The sequence below is a fragment of the Rhinolophus sinicus genome, chromosome 4, assembly GCF_057876585.1.
Source record: "Rhinolophus sinicus isolate RSI-liver-muscle chromosome 4, RSI-T2T, whole genome shotgun sequence".
Lineage (NCBI taxonomy): Eukaryota > Metazoa > Chordata > Mammalia > Chiroptera > Rhinolophidae > Rhinolophus > Rhinolophus sinicus.
This window is the reverse complement of record NC_142504.1, coordinates 71,251,872-71,274,007: the sequence shown is the minus strand read 5'-3', so window position 1 is coordinate 71,274,007 and position 22,136 is coordinate 71,251,872. Positions and strand designations below refer to the sequence as shown.

Sequence of the window (22,136 nt, the reverse complement as noted above, 5' to 3'; positions counted from 1 at the left end):
TGAACAGTATCTACACCCCATGTTCATTGCAGTATTATTTACAATAGCCAAGACGTGGATACAACCTAAGTGTCCATCAATAAGTCAATGGATAAAGAAAATGTGGTATAAAATATACAATGGAATACTATCCAGCCATAAAAAGAAGGAAATCCTGCCATTTGAGACAACATGGATGAACGTTGAGGACATTATGTTAAGTGAAGTAAGTAGGCAGAAAAAGACAAATACTGTATGATCTCACAAAATGTGAAATCTAAGCAAACAAAAAAGTCAGATAAAAAGATAAAATTTGTGGTTACCAGAGGTGGGCGATAGGAAATAGGGGAATTGAATGAAGGTGGTCAAAAGGTACAAACTTCTGCTTGTAAGATAAGTACTGGGGATTTAATGTACAACATGATGACTATAGTTAGCATTGCTGTGTAAAAAAAAGTTCTCACTACAAGAAAAATATTTTGTTTCTCTTGTATCTACATGAGATGATGGGTATTAACTAAACTTACTGTGGTGATCACTTCACAATATATGTAAGCAAGTCACTAAGCTGTACACCTTAAACTTTTATAGTGATGTATGTCGCTATATATGAGTATCTCAATAAGACTGAAAGAAAAAATATGTAAACCACAGATACTACTGTGTGTTAGGCTTTTTGGCATACAAGGAAAGATACTCTCTCAAGCTTTTTTGGGGGGGGGGGGCAGATGCAGTTACTATGAGGATACATCTGGCATAGCCAGACATCATGGAAATATCTGGCTGAGTCTCACATTACAATTCGGAAATTGAAATAATCTAATATAGCCCCAGTAACTAGATTATCTACATTATTCTCTACTATTAGAGAGTTCCAACTTTCCATAAGTGGCAACCATCTAACAACTCTCCCCTTCTTCTGGGATCTCCCCAACTTCATGCATTTACTTACCCTTCTTTCTATTTATTCATGACATGTACTGCTTCATAATTTTACATTCTGCTTTCTCTCTGAGCATTTCAACTAAAGTTCTGTTTGCAACTTCCTGACTCTTGCTATATCTTCAGTTTAAATTCCTGAGAACCTGAAAGACTCAAGATACCACCATTAACCCTGAAAAACAGCATTTTCATGCCAAGTCATCTCTTAGGCCAGCCATAGATTGAATGCCCATGGCTCATTCTGGCCCAATTAGCTGTAGCCCAAGAGGTTGACTCAAGAGGTAAGAACACATCTACTCAGGAGGAAGAAACCACCAAGTCCCTCTGCTTTGGCAAGCACTGTGGGCAGAGAAGGCATTCACAGGATTGGCTTCATCCACTATAACAAGCAACTGGTGCTCCTAATGGCATTCATTTGAAAGGAAAGGGTATTTGAGAACATCCTAGTGGATATCCTTAAAATAAATACAGTGTGCAGAAGTGCATTACAGCCCAACAGAAGGCAGGCACATAAATCCTGAGTGTTGCCATTCACTTATACATACTACATTTGTTTGAAATTAATAAATCACCTACATGTTGTAGGTGGCCAGTTGCTAAGTTTTAAATGATACAAATGTCCTCTAGCCTAACGAGCATTTACAAGATCATTTTGGTATTTCACAAAAGATCAATCAATTTAATTAGCTTTAAACTCTCAATGCCCAATGTAAATACATCAAAGTTGGGGACTTCCAGTCGAGATGGCAGAGAAGTTAAATGTTATACTTGCCTCCTCTCACAAACAAATCAAAATTACAACTAAACTACAGAACAATCATCATTGAGAATTGCCTGAAGTCTAGCTAAACCAAAGCCCTACAGATAAGGACAAACAGAAGAAGCCACCTCAAAACTGATAAAAAGGGCAAATATGCAGAACAGGCTGGTCCCACACCTGCATGTGACCATTAAAATTTGGGAGGGTTATCTTGGCTGTGGAAGTTCCCCCGGGAGGATTGAGGAGTCCTAGCTCCACACCAGGCTCCCCAGCCAAGGGTTACAGTTCTGGGGAGAGATGTCCCCATAATTTCTGGCTGTGAAAACCAGCAAAGATTGTTGCTGAGTGAGATGAAAGACAGCTGAAGTCACACGCATTCCTCTTAAAGGGCCTGTGCATGGACTTACTCACTGATGGACTCACTCACTCTGAGCTCCGGTGCTGGGGCAGCAGCAGCTCAAGAAGCATCAGGGACATATGGGGAGGAACTGAGTTGTCTGGCGTGAGGGCAGGGGATGAAGGTGCAGCTTTCTACCAGACAGAAGTGCTGGCAAAATCCATTGTTTCTTTATTGAGCTCTCCCCACTTCTGGCATACAGACATAGGTGGCTACTATATTTGAGTCTCCATCAACATGGCTAACACCATTCATCCACCCCACCCTGGTGATTCCCTGAGACCCTGACCCCCCCAACTTTTGCATACACCAGAACTGCTTCAGTGGCTTTTTCACACAAATGGTCTGTTTTGGTTCATGCTTTGAACTTTCCTAAAATCTCTCAAAGATTCACAAACCGAAACAAGCAACATCTGGCTTTGGCATGTCTCATACCTCTTGCTAAGCAGTCTTAAGCCTGGCACTAGGGGCAGCTGGCCCCAGTTTGTGGCTTGGCCTCTCAATGACCGACAAGCCCAGAGGGGGTGACTGCCATTTGTGCATTGCTCTGTGGCTCATGCCAGGTGGCCCTGGGCACAGCACAGGCTGCAGCTGATCTTGACCTATGGTGGGGGCCCTCCCAGGTGGCCTCAGAGCTGACACTCCTGGTGGTCATCTTTGGACTGAGCCAGAGCATCACCTGGCAGCCTCCAAGAATGACACACCCAAAAAAAGCAGACTGGGGAAGCACCAGAGCCCTGCTAAAGCAAATCCTGTTCTATAGGATCCTGTCAATTCCTCCCATTGACATACAAACAGTGAGCAAGGCTCAACTACAACAGGAAGGCACACACAACCCACACAAGGGATACACCTGGAGCACCTGGCACAAGTGACCAGAGAGACTGTGCCGCTAGACACCTACTATATAAGGTCAGTATACCAAGACAGGGAGGCATAGCCCTACTTGGTACATAGAAACAAACACAGGGAGGCAGACAAAATGAGGAGACAAAGAAACATGTCCCAAATGAAAGAACAGGACAAAGGTCCAGAAAAAGAACTAAATAAAATGGAGACAAGAAATCTACCAGACAGAGAGTTAAAACACTTGTTATAAGGATGCTCAATGATCTCAGGGAGAACTTCAATAAAGAATAGGAAACCTTAAAAAGGAGACCGAAAACATAAAAAAAAAAGTCAAAAATAATACAACCAGTCAAAAATGCAGAATACATTAGAGGGAATCAACAGCAGATTAGATGAAGTAGAGGATCGAATCAGTGACTTAGGAGATAAGGTAGCAGAAAACACCCAATCAGAACAGCAAAAAGAAAAATAGCATCTAAAAAAATAAGGATAGTTTAGGGACCTCTGGGACATCAAGCATACCAACATTTGCATCATTGGGGTACTAGAAAGAGAAGAGAGACAGCAAGGATTTCAAAACCTATTTGAACAAATAATGACAGAAAACTTCCCTAACCTGGTGTAGGAAGTAGACACACAGGCCTAGGAAGTGCAGAGAGTCTCAAACAAGATGCACCCAAAGAGGCCCACACCAAGACATATCATTAAAATGCCAAAGGTTAAAGACAAAGAATCTTAAAAGAAGCAAGGGAAAAGCTGTTAGTTACCTACAAGGGAACTCCCATAGGACTGTCAGGTGATTTCTCAACAGAGATTTTGCAGGCCAGAAGGGACTGGCATGAAATAGTCAAAGTGATGAAAAGCAAGGAACTACAACCAAGATTACTCTACCCAGGAAAGCTATCATTTAGAATCAAAGGACAAACAAAGAGCTTCCCAGACAAGAAAAAGCTAAAGGAGTTCATCACCACCAAACCGGTATTACAAGGAATATTAAGGGACTTCTTTAAGAAGAACAAAAAGAGGAGGAGGAGGAGGAGGAGGAGGAGGAGGAGGAGGAGGAGGAGGAGGAGGAAAAGGAGAAGAAGAAGAAGAGGAGGAAGAAGAAGAAGAGGAAGAGAAAGGAGAAGAAGAGGAAGGAGAAAAATATGAATAATAAAATGGCAATAACTACATATCTATCAACAATTACTTTAAATGTAAATGGATTAAATGCTCCAATCTGAATGGAGCACTGAATGGATAAGAACACAAGACCCTTACATACGCTGCCTACAAGAGACTCACTTCAAATAGAAAGGCATACAGAGACTGAAAGTGATGGAAAAAGATATTTCATGAAGACAGACATCAAAAAAGAAAAAAAGACAGCATAGTAATACTTACACCAGACAAAATAGACTTTAAAACAAAGGCTATAACAAGTGACAAAGAAGGACAAAAATATTCATTGCAACATTATTTACAATAGCCAAGATATGCAGGCAACCTGGGTGTTCATTAATAGATGAATGGGTAAAGAGATAGTACATATATACAATGGTATATTACTCAGCCATAAAAAAGAATAATGTCTTGCCATCTGCAGCAGAGTATTGTGCTGAATGGAGTAAGTCAGAGAAAGACAAATACCATATGATTTCATTTATATGTGGAATCTAGGAAACAAAATAAACAAAACAGAAACAAATTCATAGATACAGAAAACATTTTGATGGTTGTCAGACAGGAGGGTGGTTGGGGGGATGGGTGAAATGGAGAAGGGGTTAAGAAATACAAATAGGGTACAGCATAAGGAATATAGTCAATAATATTGTAATAATTATTTATGGTGTCAGATTTATTGTGTACTAGATTTATCTGGATGATAGATGGGAGGGTGTTGGTGGGCAAAGTGAAAAATGTGAAGGGATTAAGAAGTACAAATTGGTAGTTACAAAATAGTCATGGGGATATAAAGTAAAGCACAGGGAATATAGTCGATAATATGGTAATTACTATATATCGTGCCAGGTGGGTGCTAGTTAGGGGAATCACTTCTTATATATATAAATATATAACGACTGTGCTTCACACATGAAATTAACATAAAATAATACTGATTATCAACTGTATTTGAAAAATTAAAAGGAGAGGGGAAGGTGAAAAGGAATAAGAGGTTTAATTTTCCTGGTATAAAACAAATAAGTTATTGCGATAGCGTGATATGGTGTCAGATAGTTATTGGACTTAACATGGTGATCACTTCTTCAGGTAGCTAAATGTTGAATAACTGATGCACACCTGAAACTAACATGATATTGTACATAAACTATATTTTAATTAAAATCTTTTTTAAAAATACATCGAAGTCAAGAATGTGATGTAACTAGATTTGTATTCAGTGTTTCAGTCTTTCCACCTCCAATAATTACCCACCTACAGCCCCCCCAAAAACACACACTCACACACACACTCAGACATCCCTGTGATCATACTTCCCTGTGACTTCAGCCCACCCCATGGGGGCCAGCCTTCCACAGACAGACTTCCCTGAGCTCTGCACTCTCCTCCCTCCCCTCAGAGCGTACAGTTCCACAGGTCATTCTCACCTGCACCAGTGGAAGGTGTCTGAGGAACTCAATTGCTATATAATTAATAATTGGTTTTAATTTCTTATTTATATCCATTAAAATTGTGCTTCTAACAATGATAGGAAGATCCTCCTGATAAAATTTTATTTTATTGTATTGCATTTTTTTTCCCCTAAGAACTTATGGGCCATTTGCCTGTATTACCTTAGCCCTATTATAGTCCAGTAAGGTGGGATTTAGAAAAGGTCAGTATTCCCAGTATTGAGACAGAATCCAATTAGTGACTTTCCCTCGAAAGTCACACAGAGAGTGTGGCAGAAGTCGTTCATGAGCAGTGTCTATGTCTTCCCTCTCCCCACTGAGTTACTAAATATGCAAATTACAGAAGTCCCTACCTGGGCAGGATAGGGCTCTGCCTCCCCTGCCTGCACATTCGTTCCAATACACAGAGCTGCTGATGGTGACCATGGAGCATATTTTTTATCTTCCTCTCTGATTGCTTGAGACTATAAAGGTCGTATTATTATTCATCATAACTACAGAACACAGAGAACCAGAACTAATTCTGGTCCCTTTATTAATGGAATGAGTGTCTATTTTCCAGCTCTGTAACTACAGGAATTTTTCCTGAAGGACCAGATGTTAGATCTCACTCATCTACGCCAACTGCTAACGAAGCTGTCCTGGTTGCCCTGCTTTGACACCGAGCAAGCTAAAGCTTTGTGACTTCCCAACAGAAAGTCATCGCATCTGAGTTTCCAGTTTGCTGCTAAAGCCACCAAGCCATGCTGCATCCTAGGTACCATAACCAAATCAGAAGCAGCATTTCAGGGTTTCCAAAAGGTGGATTTGAGAAACGGAAGGCAAGAAGGTATTGACAGGTATAGAATAGTTCTAAGTTATATGAGTGATGCCCCACTATTACTACCAGCCCTATCAAATCAGGTACAGGGCCTTAAGAATTACCCTTGAATCTGCCTGCAATGGCCAGGCCTATCATTTCAGAATATGGCAAGCTACTCTCATAAACTATATGGAGTTCTGTATTAAAATATCCTATAGAACAATGTGAGATAAACCAGAAATATTTTTATTAAGCATCTGCATGCAGGGTACTGTGGAGACTTACATAGGCCACTAGGTCAAAGTGTTTGTTGCATTCATGCATTAATTCATTAAAGATTTATACAGCACTTACTATATGACAAGCACTAGGCTAGGTATGAAGGATTAAAATGTTGAGCAACACAGTCATGGATCCTGCCTTATTGGAGCTTACAAGAGGTGTTAATCAGATATTCAAACAGGTTTATAATTTTGAGTCGTGGCACATGCCATGAAGGAGGCACAGGGAGCACATTTCAAGGAGAACCTGTCGTGCAGGGTGTTGTGCAGAGTCTCTGCTCCCGTTCCCCACAAGAGAACGCAGGATATGGTGAGGCCAAAAAGGAACACCCACGGAGCCATAGGTAGGGGAGTCATACCATTATATTCTCTCTGGCGGCTGGATCCACACTGTCCGCAAACCGCCATCCACACTTGCCAGCCCAGCCGCCATCTTCTTGCTAGCCCCCATTCTTCCTGCTAGCCTAGCAACAGCAGTTATATTAGTGGCCAATGGCTCACTGGTTACAGCTGACGGCCAACTAGCCACAGCTGATGGCCATCCAATCACAGTTGATGGCCATTTACTACCTGAGCCAGCACCTGTCTATGTGAGGCCGAGAGCCTGGAAACTGCTTTCTGGGGCTCTGTCCCCACAGAACCCATCTAGTGTGTGTGGGGGTGGGGGTGGGGTGCGAGTTAGGGAAGGATCTGGGACAGGGGACTTAAGGGCTAATGAGGCATTAACCAGTAAAAGCATGGTGGTTGAAGCAGTAAGGGAAGATCAAACCCAGGGTGGAAATTCCTGAAATGCATAGGAGCAGGGCCCAGTGGGGAACTGGAGGCAGCCTGAGAGGGGGAGTTGGGTACTGGAGATGACACTGTGTAGGCCACCCAGATAGTGCCCGGCCTGGGAGGCTGGGAAGTGCTGGGTCTTTTCCTGAGTGTATCATCAAATCTGTGCCACACAGGGTAACTGGCGAAGGCTGAGAAGAGTTACATAATCAAGGTAGAAACAGAGGATTTGGAGCAGGCTTTGAAAGACTGATGGAATTTGGAAAAGCCAAAGGGAAAAGAAAGGGAATTTTTTCCCTGGTGGTGGGGAGAGCAGGACAGACATGTGACACACTGACTTGCAGTGTCCTAGAAAGCATTTACCCTGTAGAGCTATTTTATTACTTTAGAATATAATTCAACTTTTACTATATTACTGGACTGCAATGTATTATTTTTAGGAAAGCTGTAAGGAATAGTCCCAATAAAACTTGAGAAGGAAAAGACAATTTTAATCTAGAAATCAAATTTGAGTATTTTGAACAAGAAGAACAAAGGTAATTTTGAAAAAGAACAACAAATAGGGAAGACCTAATTTAGTAGCTTTCAATACTAATTATAAAGCAGTAGTACAGTCATGTACTGCTTAACAACAGGAATATGTTCTTAGAAATGTGTCATTAGACAATTTCATCATTGTGCGAACACAATAGAGTGACTGTCGTGCGGGAGACCCTGCTCGCTGCGCCATTTGTCGTGCGCGGAGGCCTTCTCACCACGCCATCTTTCAGGCGGGGCGGCCTGCGGGGTCTCTGCTCCCGCTCCCCACACAAGAACACAGGATATGGTGAGGCTGGAAAGGAACACCCACGGAGCCATAGGTAGGGGAGTCATAGCACTATGGTCTCACTGGAGGCTGGGCCCACCGGACGCGTGACCTGCCGTCCGCCTTTCCGCCGACCGACTGACGACTCTTCTCCACTCTCTCGACTCTGTTCCTCTCTCTCGGCTCTCCTCTTCCACTCTCCTCTTCCGCTCTCCTCGGCCCTCCTCCGTAGCCGCAGCCGTTATACCGGCGGCTAACCGGCCACAGTCAACAGCCAATCAGCCACAATCGACGGCGATCCACCACCCGAGCCAGCACCCCTTCATGTGAGGCCGAGAGCCTGTAAACTACTCTCTGGGGCTCTGCCCCCACAGTGACTTAAATATCCTAGATGGTATAGCCTACCGCACACATAGACTATATGATACGGCCCATTGCTCCTAGGCTGCAAGCCTGTATAGCATGTTATTACTGTACAAAACAACACAATATTAAATCAAGCACAAGAGAAAATGATGCAATCGAGAGACACAGTAAACACGTATGTATGATATTGCTGCTGTCATAGCACAGCATATTGTTTCACAGCAAACTTTTATTTTTAGTAGAAAGTGTACACTCTAAAATAACAATAAAAATATAGTATAGTAAATATGGAAACCAGTGAGAGTCATTTATTATCAAGTATTATGCAGAGTATGTGCTATACTTTTATACGACTGGCAGAGCAGTGGGTTTGTTCACACCAGCATCAACACGGACACGTGAGTAATGTGTTGCACTAGGATGTTATGACAGCTGCAATATCACCAGCTGAAAGGAATTTTTCAGCTCCATTATAATATTATGGGACCACTGTTGTCCATCATTGACCAAAAGGTCGTTACGTGGCAAATGACTATTATTAAGAAAGTGTGATATTGATATAGGGATAGAAAAATTGACCAATGAAGTAAAGTGAAGAGTCCATAAACAGCCCTACACATGCAGTCACTTGACTTATGAAAAACCTGACAGTGTAGTGCAGTGGGGAAAGGACAGTATTTTTAAGCTATGAGGTTGGGCCAAGTATTTATTCACACACAAAAAATTAAGGAACATTGACTACCTCATACTATACATAAAAAGTCAGTTCCGGGTAGATTTCACATCTATATTTGAAAAGCAAAAGAATCTGGAGCACTGAGGATTTTTAGGACAGTGAAAATATTCTGTATATTATAATGGTAGGCACAAGTCATTATATATTTGCCCAAATCCATAGAATGTACAGCACCAAGAATGAACCTTAATGTAAACTATGCACTTTGGGTCATTATGATGTGTCAGTGTACGTTCATGGATTGTAAGAAACGTACCACTCACTCTGGGGGAGGCTGTGTCTGTGTAGGATTGGAAGGGTATGTGGGAAATCTCTATCTTCCCGTTAATTTTGCTATGAACCTAATACTGTTCTAAAAGAAAATAGTCTTTTAAAAGCTATGAAGTTTTAAAGGTAAATATTAAAAATATCTTTATGACCTGGGAGAAGGCAAAGATTTTTTAAACAGGGCACAAAAAGCAACAACAATAAAGGAAAAGTCAGGCTACATTAAATTAAGTGGGTTTGTCATGGATACACACACACACACACACAGTGGAAAAAGGCTTTTCATTAGAGGAAGTTGGGGGTGGGGGTAATGCTTGTGAAAATGCCACCTTGAAAATGCTTTAAGTATCTAATTTTCTGAACACTTAGATAAAAAAAATAACTCAATCAAGACTGGTTTATGAATTCAGAGATCCAAAAGGCTGTTTTGACCACCACAGAGATTTCTGCGAAATTTAGCTACAGGTTTTATTCCTTTCACCCAGACACACTCAGGAAATCAAACTCTTCCCCAGTTCCTAGTTTCTTGTTGTCAGTAGTAGCTCCAGAATTTCCATAAAGAAAAGATTCAGGAATGGCAATCCAGAGGAAAGGGAAAATCAAGAATCTGTCCTGAAGCAAGGGTGTGCATAGCACTTTACACAGGACCGACCAAATACACTTTACATTTCCCATAACAAAGAGCAGGGGGGTGAGTTGGGGGAGTTGGGGTTCAGCCACTCTTTTGACAGCCATTGCCTGTCTTCTCACCTTCTCTAACCAGCTCACTTGTCCAAAGTGGCCCATCCTCTTCTCCCACAGCTACAGAACAAACCTGGCTGGCCCAGAAGGTTGACTCCTGTGTTCCCAGCCCAGGGATGTGCCAGAAACGGAGAGTGAGTGGGGGCAGCACAGCCCAGACGGACATTCTGGAATACCGGAAGTCAGGTATTTCGGCGACAGAAAAAGTGGGACCATGTGAGCTTATGTATTAAAGAAAGTGACAACACTAGACCCAAATAGAAAACAGAACAAACCTTGGAACCCTGAGGATCACGTACTCTCTCTCCACCCTGGGAGCCAGGTCTTTGCTCCGACGCACAACCTCCACCTTCACAGGCGCAGCAGCCAGCCCACCACCTTCCCAGCGGCGCCACTGCCCGTTCTGCAGCCTCTGCTGCCTCTTGGTGGCCATTCCCAGGGTTGTCACAGACTCAGGGACTGGATGTCCTTCCACAGGGAGGCAGCTGCCCTGGTTCCTGGGTAGCGTGTGTGTGTGTGTGTGTGTGTGTGTGTGTGTGTGTGTGTGTGTGTGTTGGCGCGTGTGTTGAGAGAGAGAGTGAAGGGAATGTAAGGTGGGGTGTGTCAGTGTGCAAATGTGTGTGTTAGTGCAGGTGTAATCCTTGACTCATGAAACAAGAATGCGGTTTTAGTTTATCAAACACACAGTAACTGGCACATCATGGTACTTTCCGACCACAACAACTCACGCAAGCCATTTACAGATTTTTCCTCCCATGAGTTCCGAAGCAGCTGAAAATACAGTACAGAGGTTTCCGTCTTGATTAAGATGAAAACTTGAATTGACCGAATTACTGGATCACTTAAATATTTAACAAAAGATTCCAAGTTCCTAGGCAAAACTAGCCACGTGCTCTTCCTTCCTACCCATCATGGAAAGGGAGGGGTTGGGGGAGAGGGCGGGGACAAGGAACTGGTATTAGGTCTGTGAGTGATTTTAAAAGAATCCTTAAAAAACAAAAACGCTCCCACACTGTCCTCCCTAAAATGAACAGCATAATCCTCACAATCATCATTTTTCTGCTGAAGAAGGAGTCAGGTTCCCAGCTATGACAAGTCATCAGAAAGTACATGTCTAGAATTTAACTAAACAGTCTTTCAAAAGTAATTCTTTGTCCCTGGAGGATTTGAATGCATGGCAAGAATCTCAGGAAAACCAGAGGAAGATTGTGCTCTGACATAAAGTAAAATCTTTTCTACTCTCCGTGAAGGAGCAGCTCCCAAACTTTTGAAGACGATTCCTTTGTAATGTCAAAATATTTCACATATCCCCCTCATGGCACAATGACAAAAAGAGGCTATGAATTGAGTAATGTTTTTAGATGAATTTGAATGGTATTAATCACAACAGCCAGCCATGTAATTGAACATTGCAGGAGTTATGTGAGGCTGTGTATTCCAGCCACAGGTGTGTGATGCGAATGTGGCACCCCTGCCCCTTGAAACAGCTCTGTGGCTCCCAGGGTCTCTCCTGCTCCCACATAGGCTGGAGACTAGAAGCAATAAAAAGCAGGCAGATGTTTTAAACTAATTCCCAATGATGGGATGTAGGTAGAAGCCAGGCCATCGTATGTAACTAGAAGCCTTCCACCAGCTCTCCGCAAATTCTACCCTCTCCTAATCACTCATTTATAATATTAAATGTCTAAATGTGCCAGGTTTGCACAAGACAGGCCAAATTTTCACCTTCAGGAAGGATCTTATGCCTAAGATTTCTCACAGTTTTAAGTACCATAAAATATTTTAAGACTTTAAAAGATTAACAGAGATAGAATCAATTCTCTCCATTTTTCAAGTGGAAAAATGGAGGCCCAAATATTGCATGAAGTCACTCACTTTGGGGCCCACACTGTAAGTCCCAGATCTGGGATTAGAGCGATACACTCTGGAGTCCCTTCCATGACCCCTTCCTACCGCTGCCTCATCTTCAGGAAGGTAAGGAGTTGGCAGCTAGTAATAGAGCCCAAAGATGATTTCCTTCTCTGCACAAAATGGAAAACACATAAACGTATGCTCTCACTGGCTTCCTAATTGTTTTTTCCATATCAAATCACTGCCTTGTCATTACATCTACTATTTGTCCTTCCACTTGTTCCCCTGACAGCAGCCAGAGTAACCTTTTTAAATGGAAATCCAATATGTCACTCAATGGCTCAAAACCTTCCTTAACCTCCCATTTCAGTTGGAATGAAAGCTCAACCTCTCACCATGGCTTCAGGGCCCTGCTGACCAGGTACCTACCTGTCTTTTGTCCCATTTCACGCCCTTCTTCCTTCTTTTATTTGGCTTTGTACTCAATTCAACATGCATAATGTCTAGTTTTGAATGTATAAATGACCTGATAGCACTTACTGTGTGTTTTAGTCTGTTCAGGGTAGTACAGGCTGAGTGGCTTATACATCAAATACAGTGGCACCTCGGTTTTCTAATGTAATCTGTTCCAGAAGACCATTTGAGTTCTGAAACGTTAGAAAACCGAGGCATGGTTTCCCCATAGCAAGTAATGCAAAATGGATTAATCCATTCCAGACCTTTAAAATCAACCCCTAAAACTGTAAATTTAGCATGACTTTCACTATCTAATGATACCATAGATCCATAAAATTTACGGCGTTCGTAAACCGAAATGTTCGTCAACAGAGACGTTTGAAAACCCAGGTACCACTGTATTTATTTCTCACAGTTCTGGAGAGTGAACAGATTCAGTGTCTGGTGAGAGCCTGATTCCTGGTTGTCACGCAGGGCGGCCTGCAGGTCTCAGCTCCCACTCCCCACATAAGAATGCAGGATGTGGTGAGGCCAAAAAGGAACGCCCACAGAGCCATAGGTAGGGGAGTCATACCACTATAGTCTCACTGGAGGCTGGATTCACACGACGTGCGACCTGCTGTCCACTTTTCTGCCAACCAACCGACTCCACTTGACTTGAATCACCAACCAGCGCAGCCGTGGCACTTATATCAGTGGCCAATTGGCTAACCAGCCACAGCTGACAGCCATCCACTACCCAAGTGTCGTGCGGGGAAGCCTGCGGGGTGTCTGCTCCCGCTCCCCATACAAGAACGCAGGATATGGTGAAGCCAAAAAGGAACACCCACGGAGCCATAGGTAGGGGAGTCATACCACTATATTCTCTCTGGCGCCACTATACTCTCACTGGAGGCTGGATCCATACTGTCCGCAAACCGCCATCCACACTTGCCAGCCCAGCCGCCATCTTCTTGCTAGCCCCCATTCTTCTTCTCTTTTTTCTAGCGTAGCCACAGCAGTTATATTAGTGGCCAATGGCTCACTGGTTACAGCTGACGGCCAACTAGCCACAGCTGATGGCCATGCAATCACAATTGATGGCCATTTACTACCTGAGCCAGCACCTGTCTATGTGAGGCTGAGAGCCTGGAAACTACTTTCTGGGGCTCTGCCTCCACTCCAAGTCAGCACCTTTCCACGTGAGGCCGAGAGCCTGGAAACTGCTCTCTGGGACTCTGTCCTCACACTGGTTCACAGATGACTAACTTCTCACTGAATCTTCACATGATAGAAGCACTAAGATATTTTGCTGGGGTTCCTTTGATAAGGGCACAGTGGGGACAGAGCCAGGAGTGCCGTTTCCAGGCTCTCGGCCTCATGTGGAAAGGTGCTGGCTCAGGTAGTAAATGACCATCAACTGTGATTGGATGGCCATCAGCTGTGGCTAGTTGGCCATCAGCTATAACCAGTGAGCCATTGGCCACTAATATAATTGCCGTGGCTACGCTAGCAGAAAATGGGGGCTAGCAAGAAGATGGTGGCTGAGCCTGCAAGCACGGATTGCAGTTAGCACGGCGGATTGCAGCTAGCAAGTGGGGTTGGTTGGCAGAGAAATGGACCTCAGGTTGCAGATCATGTGGATCCTGTTTCCTGTGTCTCCAACCCAGCCGCCAGTGAGAATATAGTGGTATGACTCCCCTCTCCATGGCTCTGTGGGTGTTCCTTTTTGGCCTCACCATATTCTGTGTTCTTATGTGGGAGCGGGAGCAGAGACCCTGCATGACACCTGCATGACAGGCACGAACTCCATTCATGAGAGCTCTACCCTTATGACCTACTCACCTTCCAAAAGCCCCACCTCATAATGCCATTATCTTGGGAATATAATTTTAATATACAAATTTTTGGAGGAAACAAACATTCAGTCTGTAGAGACATTCAGTCCCTGGGCAATCCAGTTTCCTGACCTATAAAATAGGCACAATAATAGCACCTCCCTAATATTGTTATGAAGATTCAATAAGTGAATATTTGTAAAGTGCTTAGAACTATGACTTAAAGTGAGAAGTACCTAAGTGTCTGTTAAATAAATAAAAGTAAAAAGAGTTTGGATCTACATGGATTCCAAGCAGTCTATCTTTGTCTAGAATTCAAAACCTTTGTGTGGGGCATTTGACTACTTGTAGCCATACTGCATTTAGCTTTCTAACATTAGTATTATATTGAGAAGAAAAGCCTTACATGCGTATGTAACACCTCTTTGAGGCTCTCACATCAAGAGGGAATGAATGTGCAGCTGTCAGAAATGAACCTAACATGTCCCATCTGCTAATCTCATCATGGCCTGCACTTACTGTCTGTCTTTCCTCACTAGAGCATCGGCTCCCGAGGCATGACCATACTCTGTCCCCAGTACCAAGCACAGCACAGCTCACAGTGGTCACCCAGTATTTGTTCAACGAATGTTTGCTGCACTGGTTTTCCAGTTTTCATTTTGCAATTCATTCTCTTTCCTCCCCTCTCTCTCCGACCCCATTAATTTCCTGCCCTTGGCCTCCTTTGCTACATTTTGCTGCTTCACTGCAATTAGAGTTTCAGCACAGGAGGAAACAGCTGAGGAGATGCTCTTGGCACCAGCTCAGACCCTCCACATGAAAAACAGTGCAGAAAGCACACTGGAGCAAGAATATCAGAAAGGCTGCTCTAATTTCTAGATGGTATATAACTAGGCCAATTACCATATTTGAAAATTTGTACTAAGTTCATATCTCTCATTTCCTATCTTCCTGGTTTTCTCCTTTTGCATCCCTATCAACCCCTCTAACAGTCAGTTTTCAGCTCCCTCCATTTGGTTTCAAATTCTTTTCAGAACACGGCTGTAGGGACGGAGTCCCAGAGAGTAGTTTCCAGGCTCTCGGCCTCACGTGGAAAGGTGCTGGATCGGTTATTAGATGGCCATCCGCTGTAACCAGTTGGCCATTAGCCATTATTGTTTTGTATATAACTGCCGTGGCTACGCTAGCAGGTGCGTATTGTGGTTAGCAAGCGCAGATTGCAGATGGTGTGGATCCTACTTGCTGTGTCTCATCTGGCTGCCAGCAAGGCTGTGGTGCAGGAAGACCCCTTTGTTGGGGTATTGGCAGATGTTTGCTTCTTATGTCTCAACCGGCCACCATCGAGAATATAGTGCTATGAACCCCCTACCTGCAGTTCTGTTGGTGTTCCTTTTCGGCCTCACCATGTCCTGCGTTCACCTGCAGGGAGCAGGAGCTAAGTCCCTGCGTTACAATGGCAGTGTGAAAACAAGCTCCCTTCACTTTGGTCCAGCGATGTTCCTTGGTGATTTTGTTCCACTGGCCAACCATTTTGCCACGAAAACACTCTCCACGTGTTTATAAACTCCCTGAACCCTGCACCACACACTGGCATATGAATCTGGGCCCACCAACTGTGGGAGGCCATCAGTCTGTGCTGAGCCAGTCCCTGTCCTAGAGACCTTGAGTGTGCTTCCCATCTCTGGGCCTTCTGAATTCACCTGCACAATCTTTGGCTTTCACACATAACACACATAAACATATCTGATTAGTTTTTTGAAGCAGAGGAATGAGAAGACAAGTCACCACTGCTTCATGTACAAATTGGACAAAGAAATACAAAACTCTGTCCACAACCAAGAGTTTTCCTCAGGCAAAATTCTAGAATATGTGTCTTTTCTTTTATTATACCTTTTTTATATAACCATGAGAATCTTGGCTTTCTTTACTATGTTGAGGTTAATTAGAAAAAGAGAACAGTTGGCTGGAAATGGAAAAGGAAGTGAAGAACAAGATCAGACGTTTTATGTCTTTTTTTTTCCAGTGGTATTTCAGAAGGAAAAAGAAGCTGAAGGAAAATAAACCCAGACTTTAGCATTATTTGTTAGCTGTGTGACAGGAGGCTGACTTCATGTCTCACCCTGTTTCTCAGGGAGCTTTGGCTAGTGGCGTCAAAACTCTAAGTCAGAGAACAGCAAATGAACTGAGCATTTGATCTAAGCATCAGGTATGAAAAAAAGAAATAAGGGAGGGAGAGAGAGATGGAGGCAGGGAGGAAATGAGAAACAACATCTCTGAGGATGCAGATTACAATTAAATTGCATGTATCTAATTAATATTGTAGACCATGCCTCAAAAAGTTTCTAAATAGTAAACCATGGTAAATAAAAATCAATAATACAAGACACATTAAAACCAGTTTAAGATGCAAAAGTTTACACTGATATACTCTTTAAAGTGACAGGTGGATCTCATCTCCTGGTCCCCTGTATAAGGATTCAGGACAATCTGGATAACCCCCTTCTCTGATTGCTCTCTCTGTCTTTGTCCTGGAGGATTGGGTCTGCCAGAGAAGATAAATGCTACATGGAATCACTCAAACAGTTATTGAGACTCTACTATGCCTAGGCAATGTGCTAGGCATTAGAGATATCTAGATAATCCATATTTCCTAGTCCCTAAGATGTTCACGGAAGACACAGGATATAATCTGGTTTTATGAGCAAGCCTCTTAACCCCCAGCTTAGCTTAAATCATCTTTTAAATCACAACAGTAAGGCCCTCCCTGGTATATCTCATAGGATAACTATGAAGATAAAAATTTATAAGAAATATTCAAATGATATGAAGAATTGAATATGATATATACATTGCATCAAACATACATAAAATAAGGGCTTCTTTCAAATTTTGCCATGAAGTCAAAATTCTCACTTCGCACACATTTTTCCTTAGAAAGACGTCAAATCAGTACTATTAGAGATGTAAAGAGGAAAGGGCTCACCCCATCATGGCACAGGTGGTAGAAAGCAGAGAACAACGGGAAAAGTGATAAAGAGGATGATCTGTACAGGGAAGGTCAGATCTTCGTGACGGGCCTCAGGCAGGTCATCAAGCATCTGGTTGGTTCGTGGTTCTCAAAATCTGGCATCACAAGAACCACTTACGACTGATAGTTGTAATGAAGACTGTAGAAGATGCAGATTTAGCCATGACTGCAGGTAATTCTAATGCAGGTTTCAGATGGGCCACCTGTTATTTAAGACTCTCCTTTAGTCTGTATCCACAGAACATGAGGAAATTCAGTGGCTAAGTGACCAGTTCACAGTTTATTTAATTAATGGGACAATCAAGCAGATGATACAAGCCTCAGAGTGTAAGGTATGCCTTCTTCTATTACTGAATTAGCTAATTGCTAAATCTGTACTGTACTTTGGGAAACACTAATTAGTCATTAAACTTCAACAAAGTTATGGCCATTAATTGTAAATTCTGACTGTTACTTCATTTACCCCTCTCTCTAGGTCTCAAAACAAGGTTATGGAGATGAGTATCATTTCCAGGGTTTTCCTCTTTCATTATAGTTAAATTTGTGAAAGGACTCAGGCTAATGGACAATATAAGAAACAATCTTTTGTTGAGAGGAAAGAGACCTGCTTCTATAATTTCTGAATCATGGAAAGACAGAAATAAATCAAGTGGAAAACATTCAAATTCTACTTTGTTGTGAGGCCAAAGGCATTGTTGGCCAGAAACACCCTCAAATTAGAAGGTCTTATCAATGGAAAATTTTCCTCTCATATATATGTTTTCAATTCTTTGTATGTTAAAGTCATGTTGTCTTCTTGGCAGCCTTCAAGCTGTTTATTTCAATACTTGTTTGGAGTTAACAGGTATGAATTAAAATGAATTCCAGGAAGTAAGACAATTAGAAGACACACTTCCCAATCTCATGAAGCATGAACAGGTAGAACAATTGCAAATGATGAAAAAGAAATGCTGGCAGACAATATTATCAATATGTGTGTTCAGAAGGCTGAACAATATGACTCAATAGATTTTGGATCCATCTGGTATACTTTTGTGAGTTACATAATGTACTGGACAGTTTATTTTAAAAAATCCAATAGTACAAAAAGTATCCCTTTTTAGAAAACTGGGAGGGGACATTGTAATTTTATCAGATGAACAGAAAAGATCACTACATAGCTGAATATATATCATAGGCAGGTAGGCAGATACTGCACCTGTATTTGGAAAATATTCTCTGTATGCAGAAAATCTAGAGCAAGGTGAAAAAAGGATGGTGGGGAAAAAAAACCACCCAACTCGTATTTGAATTTAAAATGCACATGGAAATGATTTGATACAAAATCATGTTGTTCCAGGGGGAGCAATGAATTAATTCATAGCAAGATGATGATGAAAAATATACTCTATTTAGTGTGTAAACACTATCATTACAAAGTTCATTTGCTTTAACAGACTAGAATTCAATAAAATAAAGGAGTAAGCAATTCATTGCTTGTGATTTGAGGTCAGGGTAATACAATTTAGAGCCACTGGTGGATTGCAGCTATATGACAATTTTGTATTTATTTTACCAAATGAATTTTTCGTTCACTGAAAAAAAAAATTACCTCTAGAAAAGCAATAAAAATATGTATCTAACTTCAACTTTATTATCTCCAATCCAATGAACTTAACTGTTTTGCACAGAACTAAGGAGGTCAAGGTCATACAATCTGGGATGAGCCAGAAGGCTCCATACTCTTCCAGGAATACAGACAGCATTTCTCAGTCATGTAGGTTTTCTTCAGTGTATCCCCCAGTGGTCATGGGGGAAGGGGTGGTTGAAGGTAAGTAGCAAAACAAAACTTCATCACAATATTTAAAAACATTTACAGTGCCTGCCTTACAAGTAATACATTAGTGTCATTAATGTATACAAAGGGCAGCTCAAACATTTATGTCACCCGCGTAAAACATACAATTTGGTACAATATGCATTCCCAGTGTTGATGGTAAGGGAAATAGCCACATCACTAGTCTTTTGGGATGGATATTAGAGTTGAAGTAAAAAACACCAAGTTTTATTCCATCATGTCTAAAAGTAACAAAATTTATAAGTAACATTGTCCATAATGATTTAAATCAATCTCCACCTTCCTAGTCCATTAATTGAATAATTTTCAATTCATCTTTTCATTTCCAGCTGTATACAACTGGCGTTTGTTTCTCTTATGTTTACCCCAATCTGCCCGCCAAATAGGTTGTAGAGCATACAAACTAAAGAAGGAAATACGGATCAGTGCATGTGCCCATTACAAAAGAAAAATGAACCCAGCAAAACATTAAAGTATTCTATTGAAATGTTTCAGCCTGTGTGTTCTGCTTATCAAGGGGAGATGTCATCCAAGGCTTTAACTTGTGTCTACTGGTAGTAAAAGCTGATAAAATGGGCCATCGGCTACTCGTTCTATCCCATGCTCTGCTCACAACTGGATAGTGTCATGGCCTGCCTGGAATACACCTGTCAACACTCCAAGGGTGATAGGAAATGATGAGTAAGGTGCAAGAAATAACCGCAACCACGACAAAGCACTTCACTTCCTGTGCTCTGTCTCCTCTCTGTAATTATAGTATGCACTTGAACCCCTAAACTCAGGATGAGAATAACAACATTCTGAGGCCACGCCCAGTTTTCAGATAAAGTAGAGTTTTCGAAGCCCCTCAGAATGCTAAGTGTTCTGATCTGAGCACTTGTTCTGCCTTCACACTGTCCTTAAATCAGGTAAAAGGGAGCTTTGCCCACACATACAATATGGCCTAAGTGGAATCCTTCACAGATAAGCTAAGGATATCTACAAACTGGTCTCTCTAAGTGAAAGAAAGGCGTAACATAGGAAGAGCAGATACGGGCCTCATGTCTCACCACTCCTCTTTCTAAGGCAGATACTGTCAACCGTTCATGTCACTTGTTCAAAGCGAGCTTGGCTAACCCTCAGGAACCGTCTCCACACAGTACTCCCAGTGGCCTTTGCCGCTTGGGCCTCGCTGTGTGCAGTTTCTAGATGGCCGAACCACACTGAGCTTAGATGAAGGTCTGGACTTGCAGCCAACTTCACTACTAACCTACCAAGTAACTTCTACAATTCGCGTGACCTGTCTGGCCTCAAGCTTCCTTTTCTAAAAAAAGAAATTCATCTAATATTCAACATTCTCTGTGCTTGCAATTATTAGGATAAGCATTATTTTCATAGTTTTTAAACTATCTGAATTTTAGCAAATTAATTAAAACAAAGATAAACATCTATTAGTGATAGGGTTCCCTGAACTAAATAACAAATTACCTAAGTGTCATGTGGTCATCTATGTGTAAGCCCCCCTCCAATTCATTATTGTATTACTGATTATTAGTAGGAATTAAAATGCTGACGTCTTATAGCAATGTATTTGGATTTTGCTGTTTGGCCACAATGAAATGCTAGAGTTCTTATTTTTCTGAATTAATAAATTCGACTCTTTAGGCACTAGTGAGCTGCCAACTTCCCCCCTTGTTTTGCTGAAGGAGGCGCAGCAAACATCTTTACTATACGCTTTCTCCCTTTCATTCCTCCCTCACCTCAGGCACACAGAACCATGGTCCAGTGCTGCTTCACGGAACAAAGCACCATTCTAGGTCCAAAACCAGAAAATCTGATTCTCAGGACCACTACAATAGTTGCACATATTACATGGAAGACGAACCATATTCAAATCACATCCCAAGATAAACATGCAAAAAAAAAAAAAAAAAAAAAAAGACACAAGCTGTTGATAAAAACCAATTCCAGATAGAAGAGTCTGCTCAACATGGATAAAAAGAGGGTCAGAACCTGATTTCATTCTTGGTTTCTATTTTATCAGTGCTCAAAATGACATTTGAAATTGTTTTCTTCCAAGGTGACAGAGCATGATTTAAGTTTGCAAGAATGTTTGTCACAGTAAGCATCTTAAGTAACTTTAAACCAGAGTTCACAAAAACATGTGAGCATCTGTTTGCTTTTCAATCAGTTATAGGCACTTCCTTCAAATATGCTTCTGCTCCTAAAGTCACATCTTCCATTATGTTTTTCACCATCTGCAAAACATAGCATGTGACTGAGGTGACAGTGACCAGCAATTTGCTCTGCTGACATACAGAGAATTGTTAATTATTAAAGAATGGCCCCCTTTGTTTAGCATATTTAAAAAGAGAAAAGAATTAAATGATACAGAAAGAGCATTACATATGATTTTCGTTCCTGCATGTTAAAATGTTTTTAAAATTATATAATAATGAAGGCAGTGTGATCCTAGCAACAAAACAGATAGATGGATAAATGGAACCAATTAGGAAGGCTGGTACCTTGCATTTGGTAAAGATGGTAGTTCATATAAGCAGGAAAAAGTACTGAGCAAATTGGATAAATATCTCTTAAAAATGTTTTAATCTCTAACTCCACATGGAGTAAAAAATGGTGAATGTTTTTTTTAAAATGAAGAACAAGCACTAGACACACTGGAATAGATGTATATGGCTGGAGAGAGAAATGGCACTGAGGCTGGAGGGTGAAAGAACGAAAAATCATAATAAAATAACAAACAGGGGTTCTGCATGGACCAATGATGATGGTGTGCCATGAACTAAGGAATGTGATTGGTTAAATTCAGCACATTTGAGGTCAAAAAGAAAGA

At 41.7% G+C, this 22,136-nt stretch overlaps 1 protein-coding gene across 5 annotated transcripts in view; it reads right to left on the bottom strand.

The window, feature by feature from the left end:
* The window catches only part of AKAIN1 (A-kinase anchor inhibitor 1), a 106,810-nt gene that overhangs the window by 8,581 nt on the left and 76,093 nt on the right, over window positions 1–22,136 (bottom strand). The window contains exon 1 of one of the 5 annotated variants that reach the window (XR_016021143.1): window positions 10,590–10,849. The exons of the other annotated variants lie outside the window; for them this stretch is intronic. The gene's annotated coding sequence lies outside the window, so the exon portion shown is untranslated. Of the gene's footprint in view, window positions 1–10,589; window positions 10,850–22,136 lie in introns of those variants that run through there. 5 annotated transcript variants of the gene reach the window in all.